General features: G+C 35.7%; 1 non-coding gene across 1 annotated transcript; it reads right to left on the bottom strand.

Annotated features, from left to right (window-relative positions):
- Positions 1-10,010: 10,010 nt before the first annotated feature.
- TRNAL-CAG lies at positions 10,011-10,082 on the bottom strand. The gene has a single exon. It is a non-coding gene; the product is annotated as a tRNA-Leu (tRNA).
- Between the last annotated feature and the right edge of the window lie 428 nt (positions 10,083-10,510).

The following is a 10,510-nucleotide window of genomic DNA, read 5'->3' as shown; positions in this document are numbered from 1 at the left end:
TTAATATATTAGATATATTAAAAAGGAAAAATATATTTATGGTATTTGATACAATTAAATATTAAATCAATAAATGTATTTGGTACATTAAATAAAAATATATTTAGAATTTTAATGAAGATTGAAATTAATTAAATATATATTAGGATATCTTATAATATCTAAATATATTTGTATAAGGTATTATATCTTAACATATTAAATATGTAAATATATTATGTGACAAACATTCTCCAAGAGTCCCTATAAATAGTACCCTCGGATTGAGCCAAAATATACTGAAATTACATCTCTAGAGAATTCTCGAAACTCTCCTTTTCCAATCCCTTTGGGATTTTCTTTCAAGAGGCTCCCACAAGCCTTGACCTTGTGTTCGAGTCATAGTAAGGAAGATCTTGTGGAATATTGAAGAACTTCTGCATGGTTGGAATACTCCGAGGATTCTTGCAAGCTAGGGTTTCTACAAAGGTAGAGTTCTTATTCTTCTATTTATTGCTTTGTTTTAATTCTCAATAGAAATCAAAACGGTTAATACTTCTATTACGTAGCTGAAGAGCTCATTCTCTTCAATGAAGACAAGAACCTAGGGCCACAGTAGAACCAGGTCATGAAACTCAAAACCACAATTTTTTCAAGTATGAAGACAAGAACAAGAATCACTATAGAACCAAATTATGACGGCAAGGACCCAGAACTACAGTAGAACTAAGTTATGAAGAAAAGAACTGGGAACCATAGTAGAACCAAGTTATGAAGACAAGAACCCAGAACCACAATAGAACCAAGTTATGAAACCCAGAACCATAGTAGAACAAAGTTATGCAGACAATAACCCAGAAAAAATAGTCGAACCAAATTATAAGGACAAGAACCCAGAATCACAGTAGAACAAAGTTATGAAAACAAGAACCCTGAACCAATAGTAGAACAAAGTTATGAAGACAAGAAACAAGAACCAACAATCGAACTAAGTTAGGAAAAAAAGAACCCAAAACAAGAATAAAACCAAGTTATGAAGACATGAACCGAGAGCCACAGTAGAACCAAGTTATGAACACAAGAACCTAGAGCCACAATAGAACCAAGTTATGAAGACAAGAACCTAGAACCACAGTAGAACCAAGTTATAAAAACAAGAACCTAGAACTATAGTAGAACCAAGTTATGAAGACAAGAACTCCGAACCACAACCAGGAACCACAAGCATTAAGAAGAACCTAGAACCACATGTACTAAAAAGAACAAGTTATGAAGACAAAAACCCAGAACCACAGTAGTAAGGCCCTTTACCACAAGTATCAAGAAGAATACCGAGAACCATAAGTACAAAGAAAAACCAAGTTATGAAGACAAAAACATACAAAGGGTTATGAAGAAAACAAGTACTAAGAAGAAATAGAACATGAACCGACATCAAAAATATGAAGACAAGATCTTGAGGGGACTTTTTGAGAAACTCGAGGCCTCTTGCACCCAAAGTGAGAATCATACCACTAGACAAATTGTTTATTGAATGTATCATCCTTCTTAAATTTATTTTCTTTGTTAATGAAATCTATATGCAATTATTATTATTATATATTTTAGATTTAAGCGACTACAGAGTTTAATTATTAAATTATTTATATAGGGTTTGCGGTAATTACTTCGTACAGGAGAAAAAACAGTTGAAGTTATTTTCTAGTACAAGTTTTAGTTTGATAATTTCAATTGAGGCATACACCTAAAGTACACAAGTAAAGTAAATATCAAGGGTTAAGATTTGGATAATCATGTCAACGAAAAGTGGGAAACATGAAATGATATTAAAAGCATTATCGTTATAGTTTTAATCGCCTTAATTTTTGCTTTTCTTCTTTTTTTCTCTGTTTCCTAAGATGGTAAGTATAAAGCCTTGGGATGTAATCATGACAATACCTCACAAACTCATGACAATGCCAACCCATGGAAGGACAAGAATATGATCAAATGTAACTCTGGTGGAAAATATGGGCATTAAGTGGCAGAGTGCCGCAACAAGGAGCGTGATGATGAAGCAAACCTCGTGTTCACAGATAATGAAAAGTCTGCATTGATGTTGCTCGAAAAAATTCTCAATCTTTTGATGCTCAATGAAGAGAAAGTTATGACAAACCCGTCTACATATGAAAAAGACCTAGTAGAGACCAACGTGTGGTATTTAGACAATGAAGCGAGCAACCACATGACTTGAAAAGACCTAATGAAAACCAACATTTGATATCTAAACAACGGAGCGGACAACCACGTGACAAGAGAGTTGATTACAATTAAAAATATAGCTTCTCTCGTTTTTTTTTTTTTTTTTAATATTGTAATCATTTCTAAAACACATTTCATGAATGATTTCTATAAAAAATATATATATATATATATATATATATTTCAAATGTTATGCTCCAATTTCTAATTAGCACGGCATTTCAAGAATTAAACTTGAGACCTCTCACACCGAGAGTAGAATCATACCACTAGACCAAGTACCCTTATATTGGATCTATCACTTTTAGGTACTAGTCCATCTGTTTTTTGCACCTCAAGATTTGACATTGCATCCAATAGATGCGAACTCTGTTGTCACGTTTATAACTTGAAAAGTTACTACTCGACCAACAAGACATCAAACAGAAACAGGTGGTACGAAGTCATTCAAAGAAAAAAGGAATTCAAGAGAAGCAAGTATAAAAGACACCAACAAAGAAGACATGAAGAGTCAACGAATCAAGAAGTGGTTTTCAATAGTTCCAAGTGGATTGAAAAAAACTGAAAAATACTGTGATCAGCTAGAAGCGTGTTGAGAGACCTAAAGTCAACCTCATCCTACAACATTGAGTGTGTGAAGAATTGTTTGACAGAGATGTCAACCAATTGAGTGGGGGTGGATGTCACGGTCATGATTGCCCAAGACATGTTTCCTGTAGACGCGCATGTCGCATGTCTCAGCTATGCTTGTCAATGATTTGCAGTCAACGGCCGCATGCCCATTTCAAACTACTTTTATTTTCTTTCATGTTAGATAGGTCTTTACTAGTATTGTTGTGCCAATGCGGGGGTGTATGACCGGTCACCCCACCAAGACTAAATGGCCCAAAATGTACTATATGAGAATGTGACTAGTTGTCATTTCTTCATACCTTGGTTATATGCTATCAAAGTGGTCGTTGTTTCTCATGTGCTTTTAGCTTCTAACATTGCTTTCTTTAAAGTTGTTTTCAACATAATTTCTCCATCATGTTTTCTAAAAAATTTCTCTCAAACATTACCCGAGGCTCGAGTATACGCGATTATTGTCTATGCAGTCCAAATTTCTCATAGTTGACTTGTTCGCCGGGTTAGAAAAAATGTCGCACATTCGTTATCTCATTGCTGCAAAAGTGCGATTGTGACACTTGACAAGCGGCCTGCATATAGGAGTGGTGTGGCTAGGAGTTTGGGGTCGAAGTTCATGTCTGTCACGGATCAATGCACGGGTCATGGCTTCCGTTAGGTTGTGGGTCGAATCTTCTAACTATTTACGTGATTTAGGCAAGGAGCATGTGTGTCGGTTGAAAAAGGGGTGGAATCGAAGCGAAGAAATTCTGAGTTCATGTCACGACGATTTGGTCACGTAGATCTTTGATTTTGTCGGAATTCGTTGATAGCTCGTACGAATTTAAAATGGAAAAACTTCTGTGAGGCATTTCGAGAATCAAACACGAGACCTCTCACACCCAAAGCGAGAATCATACCACTAGACCAAATACCCTTTCATGAGGACCTATTACTTTTAGCTCCCACTTGATATGATTTTTTTTATGGGCTAAAAACATTTTATCGAGCTTTTTAGATCATGAACTAATAAAAACAAACCGCCTTACAAAGTCAAAAAAACAAGTAAATTTTGGGTGGATCGATTCAATTTTAATTATTTAGCCATTTTATATTAAGGGAAATTTTGAGAATTGAGAATTGAACTCAAAACCTCTTAAACCAAAAGTAAGAATCATACCACTAGACCAAATGATCTTGTTGTGGGTTTCATGTTCAATTGTGCATTGAACGTATCATCATTATTTCATTTATTTTATTTGATCTTCATAGAAATTTTTAATAAAATCAATTGTAGTTATTTATTAATCATCAAAGAATTAAGACGGTAATGAAATCCATGTGCAAGTATTATTATTATATCTTTTATATTTAGACAGAAAAAAAATAGATGAAATTATTCTCTATGGTAAATTTTAATTGGATAGTTTCACTTAAGCATTATTCTCAAATTATTTGTAGTTTCTCCACTTTTATATAAAATCATATTAAAGAAATCGATTTCTACACTAAGGAGTAAGTCCATAAAAGACAACGAAGCCTAACAAGTCCCAGAGCGTGTCCAATTCAAGAACGTTGTTTTCAGATTTAAATTGGGGGTAAGGATCGAATTCCCATCTATGCTCCATTTTTCTTAAAATTAAGCATTCCTTTAGCTTAAGGATTGAGATGAGTAACTTTAATAAAGAAATCGAGAGCTAAAACGTCCAAGATCAAGCTGCCTAAGAAGTTGATCCTGTGCGTTTTCGGTGAGTTGCAGATTGAGAAGAAATTTCTAAAACTAAGGACACACAATAAAAGACCTTCCTCCAACAAAACTTCATTAGCTAGAGGAAAGGATAAGGAAGAGGTTTCATGATGAAATCGCGCCCTGAAAATATCTATAAACGGCTGCCCAATAAGATTTTTCTGGGTTGAGCTTCGGTGAGGAAAACAATTTCCAGTAAACTTTGGATCTAACTAACTTAAACTACAATCCATGATAAGGTATGAAATCAATCCCTAGCTCTTCCTCTTGACACCGTCTTTAAGTTTCATGAAAAACTAGAGGGGACAAATGCCGTGAATGGAGATGGAGGATCAAGTTTCAGACGGTGGCGCTAATGATCGCACACGTCTTCTTCCTTCTAGAGGAAGAAAATGATGACGTGGCCGGTTCTACCGAACCAGCCATGTCCAATTGAACCTCGACCCTTCCTTGATTTTTCTAAATTTTAACTCATTTCTAGACCAGTTCTTATGAAAAACTTATGGTTCAAAAAACTAGACACTCTAATATTCTGTCAAAGAAAATTTGAAGTAATTCGAAATTGGAAGCTCGAAAACGAAGGTCCCAAACATCGGCTACGAGGTAAGTAATCATCTTAGACTTTTTTTAAGAAATACTTGTACGAATTAATTGGAACCTTTAACTAAGTATGAATTAAGGAAATATGAAACAAAAGTACAAAGAACCGTGAGTTTAGACCCTGAATCGATCTGCTCGGGATTTAAGTAACGTTAAAATTTTCAACGAAATAATGAACTCCTAGACCTCTCACAGTACAATATGGTCATAACTCAGACTACATCGCTTGGAACGTAAGAAGCTTTGGATGTAGGTTTTCAGACTACTCTTCTTGGAACATATAAAGTCCATGTGGAACGTATGAAACCTTGGACATAGGTATTAAGGTCGTATCGCTGGAAATGTATGAAATCCTAGATGCGGGACTAGACTACATCGCTTAGAACATAAGAAGCCTTGGATGTAGGTTTTTAGACTATGCTGCTTCAATCATAAGAAGCCTTGAGTGTAAGTATTCAGACTATGCCACTTGGAACGCATGAAGCTATAGGCATAGATTTTCAGACTACATGGCAAGGAACACATGGAGCCTCGGATGCGGGTCCAGATTACGTCGCTTGGAATACATGAAGCCTTGGACGTGGGTTAGTCTATTTCGCTTGGAATGTATGAAGCCTTGGACACAAGTTATCAGGTTCATGACTAGTACCGTAAAATCCTGAGGGGAGTGCCTTGGAGAACAAAACAAGAAAAGAACAAGAACAAAGAAAGTAACCAAGACAAAGATAACAATAAAAAAAAAAAAAAAAATCGAATATGGATCAAGATCAAAGTTATGAAGACAAAAACCCAAAACCACAGTACTAAGGCCCTTAGATTAGAAGCTAAGCAAGGTCCTCAGAGTAGATCACAATAAAAATTCACACTAACAAGAAAGTAACCATATGAATCAAGCATTAAAGTATTATTTATATGAATCGATTAAGATGAATGGAAAATTATTAGAAATCACATATAAAAGTCTAATTGACCAATAATCATAGTTAATCTTAGAAATGCGTACCGACCAAGATAACAATCAAGAAATAGAACAAAGATTAAGATCCAAGTTATGAAGACAAAAACCCAAAACCACCGTACCAAGGCCCTTAGGTCAGAACCATAGCTTAGACCTCAGAATCCAAGGGCAAAGGTCTTGACGATAAATCATAATAAGAATTCATGCTAACAAGTAAATAACAATATGGATGCAAGTATTAAAGTATTATTTGTATGAGTCAATTAAGATGAATGGAATATAATTAGAAGTCATACTTAAGAGACAAATTGACCAATAATCATGATAGTTAAACTTAGAAATGAGTACGGACCAAGACAACAATCAAGAAATAGAACACGGATCAAGATTGAAGTTATTAAAAGAAAAGTTATGAAGACAAGAATCCAGAACAACAATGCTAAGACCAACAATGCTAAGGTCCTTAGATCAAAACAAAAGCTTAGACCTTAGAATTCGAGGACAAGGTCTTTAGGGTAGATCATGATAAGGACTCACACTAACAAGTAAGCAATATATGGATCATGTACTAAAGTATTATTTGAAGGGGTCGATTAAGAGGTATGAAATATGATTAGAAACCATACTTAAAAGATTAATTGACCAATAATCATGATAGAGAAACTTAGAAATGAGTACGGCCCAACATAATAATCAAGAAATAGAACATGATCAAGAAACCAAGTTATGAAGACAATAATCCAGAACCACGGTACTATGACCCAGTTATGAAGATATGAACCTAGAACCATAGTGAAACTAAGTTATGAAACCCATAACCTATATGATGTATCTTACTGGTAGGGATAGTAAGCTTCAAATTACAAAAGTGGAAAATAGGGCTAGCCTACATCTATAAGAGGAATTGGATACTATATGATACATTACTGACCTTCTGATTTACTTTACCTGATTCGTTTTATGTCATTGACTAGTCTGTAGTATCAGTTATGTGCGAAAATGTTCATTTAAAATAATTCATAAATGGTGATGGAACTAAATATTTGAACTAAAATCTTTTTTTAATAACAACAAAGCTGAAAAACAATAAAGTGAACTTTTAAATAAATAAGATAAATAAAACAATGTTGATCAAGGTCTACAAAAATAAAATAATTGCCACTGACACTCTTACTTGTGAGTTAAAGTAGTTATTAATCCAAGTTTAAGGAATTTGTTAATACTTTCTCGGTTATAAATACTCATAATACTCATAATTTTATACACATCAATAAAGAGAATTGAAAAGTATAAATGTTCAAGGTTTATTTATTCAAAAGCCCACACCCCTCAAGTTTCGACATATTTCGATGGTGGGATATATCCAATATTTGGTATCAGAGCTAGGATGCCAAAAAAAAATGTCATCACTACATAGAGTTGTCAAAGGAGATATGAAAACAATAAAGAGCGAAAATGAGGTAGTGTAACAGTCTAGTACCTGTTACTTATGTGTAACAACATAGCATGGTTGATAAAGATGTGTCAACTTATAGGCACAAGGCATGTGGGACGCCATCAAGCATGGTGACGTTGAGGAGCGTCAGGGATAGGATGGCTTTTGCCGCCAATTATCAAACATTACCGGAGGTCGTCCTTAGAACATGTCAATGAAGTAAATGTGCAGACCATGTAGAGTTAGTGTGGCAGCCATATCAAGGAAAATAAAGGTTGCAGACATGGCCATGGACGGGGTGGAAGAGGAGGTTGTGACAATACCTTACAAACTCATGATAAATGTTGATGATTTCTGAAACAAATTTCAAATCCTATGCACATCAATTTCTTAGTTGTGGGGAACCTTTCAAGAATTGAACTCAAAACCTTTTGCACCCGAAGCGAGAATCATACCACTGAAACAAATGTCCTTGTGTTCTTGTATTGGTTCTATCATTTTTAGTTGCTAATCCATGTATTTTCTACACCTCAAGATTTGAAATTGATTGAACTAACTCTATTGTCCACCTTTGTAACTTGAAAAGTTAATCTCTCAACCAACCAGACATCAAACAGAAGCAGGTGGTACGACGTTCAAGTGAAAAAAGTAAGATACCAACAAAGAAGACATGAAGAGTCAACTAACCGAGACGTGGTTTTGAGTAGTTTCGAGTAGAATGGAAAAAACTCATTCGGCAGAAAGCACGTCGAGAGACCTGAAGTCAACATCATCCTACAACACTGAGTTTGTGAAGAATTGTTTGATAGAGATGTCAACCAATTGAGTGGGAGTGGATGTCACGGTCATGATTGCCCAAGGCGTGTTTCCTGTAGCTGCATGTCACATGTCTCAGCCATGCTTGTCAACAATTTGTAGTCATTGGGCGCATTCCCGTTTCAATCCCTTTTATTTGCTTTCTTGTTAGGTAGGCCTTTACTAATATTGTTGTACCAATACAGTGTGTATGGACCGGTCACCCCACCAGGGTTAAAATGCCCCAAAATGTAATATAGGGGAATGTGACTAATTGTCAATTCTTCATACCTTGGTTATATGCTATCAAACTCGTTGTTGTTGCTCATTAGTTTTTAGCTTATAACATTGCTTTTTTAAAGTTCTTTTCAACATATTTTCTCGCTCACATTTTTCATAACATTTCTCTCAAACGTGACCCGAGGCTCGAGCATATGCGATTATTGTCGATGCAGTCCAAATTTTCCCCAGTTGACTTGTTTGTTGAGTTAGAAAAAATGTTGCACATTTACTATCCCATTGCTGAAAAAGTGCAAATGCAGGCTACACATGAGAGTGGCATAGCTAGGAATTTGGGGTCGAAGTTCATGTCACAGATTAATGCACGGGTCATGGCTTCCAGATTGTGGGCCAAATCTTCTGACAATTTGCGTGATCTGTGCAAGGAGCATGCATGTAGGTTGAAAAGGCATTGGTGGGATCCGGGTTGCGAATGAGGGTTGGGCCACGGAAGTTTTTTACCACATATGGAATTTGGGCTAGTAAGTCACAAATTTGAGTTTAAACCTGACCCAAAATTGATCCTACTGATTCTTTCTTCCTTACTCGACTCGCTTAAAATTTGTGTCTTTCTCACTCATATTCTCCGTTTGGTCTCTTCTTTGAAAGCTATTAATCACCGGTTACTTTGGTGCATCTTCCATAATAGGATTCTGATGACCGATGACTTATGTAAAACTATTATTGGGTGATCAGAGCAATCGAGAATCTGTGAATATGTGCCCCTCCTTTGTAAGGCCTTTGAAGTCATGCTCCAGTTAGTCCTTCTAGTTGTCCACCGGTTAAGCAATCGAGAATCTGCGAATTTGTTCCCCCCTCCTATCTATGGCCTTTGAAGTCAGGCTCCGGTTAGCCCTTCTAGTTGTTCACCTATAAAGCAATCAAGAATATGTGAATCTGTGCCTCCCTCCTTTGTAAAGCTTTTTAAGTTAGGCTCCAGTCAGCCTTTCTGGTTGTTCGACAACAGTTAAGGAATAGATATTTGTGGATCTTTGTCCCCTCCTTGTAAGGACTTTGAAGTCAGGCTCCAGTTAGCCTTTTGGTTGTTTCTTCCTTACTTGATTTGCTGGAAATTTTTGTGCTCCTCGCGTTCTTATTCTCCATTCCGCCTCTTCTTTGAAGACTATTGTTCACCGGTTACTTGGGCACATCTTACATTAGAGTAAATGAGAACCCCCTCCTTTAATTAGATAAATTGAGAATTTGTGCCCCTCCTTTGTAATACAAGGCCCTTGAAATCAGACTGCTCAATCATGATTCATTCTTTATTCACAAGAAATTACAAAAGAGAAAGTTGTAGAAAGTGGTACAATTATTTTGCTATACCTCAGACCTAACATCACATGTTTCAAATTTGATAGTTTGTTGTGGGGGCATTTTGAGAATCGAACTCAAGACCTCTCGCACCTGAAGCTAGAATCATACCACTAGACCAAATGTCCTTGCAATATATCATTAATTTTTAATTGCTAGTCAATGTGTTTTCTGCAACTCAAAATTTGAAATTTATCCGTGTGCTTTAGAACCTACATAAATAGAAATAGGCGTTGCTAAAAAGGGACAAAGCAAGCTTACTATTACGAGTATTCGTACCCTAAGCGAGAATCATACCACTAGACCAAGTGCCCTTCTTGTAGATCTATCATTTTCGTTGCAAGTCCACGTGCTTTATGCACCTCAAGATTTAAAATATATCAACGTATTTTTTGCTTTAGAACTTAATATTATAGTCACGTTAATTTCAGGTTGTCCATCCCACGATAGAATTAGTTCTTCAAATCATTTGAATGTACTTCAATTAATATTAAAAAGATTGACATAAATAAAGTCCATATCTTATCAAGTTATGTTTAATTAAGTTGTAAATAAT

This window comes from Cucurbita moschata, unplaced genomic scaffold, assembly GCF_002738365.1.
Source record: "Cucurbita moschata cultivar Rifu unplaced genomic scaffold, Cmos_1.0 Cmo_Scf00061, whole genome shotgun sequence".
NCBI classification, from domain to species: domain Eukaryota; kingdom Viridiplantae; phylum Streptophyta; class Magnoliopsida; order Cucurbitales; family Cucurbitaceae; genus Cucurbita; species Cucurbita moschata.
The sequence above is the reverse complement of the archived record's forward strand: the minus strand, read 5'-3'. Positions and strand labels throughout refer to the sequence as shown.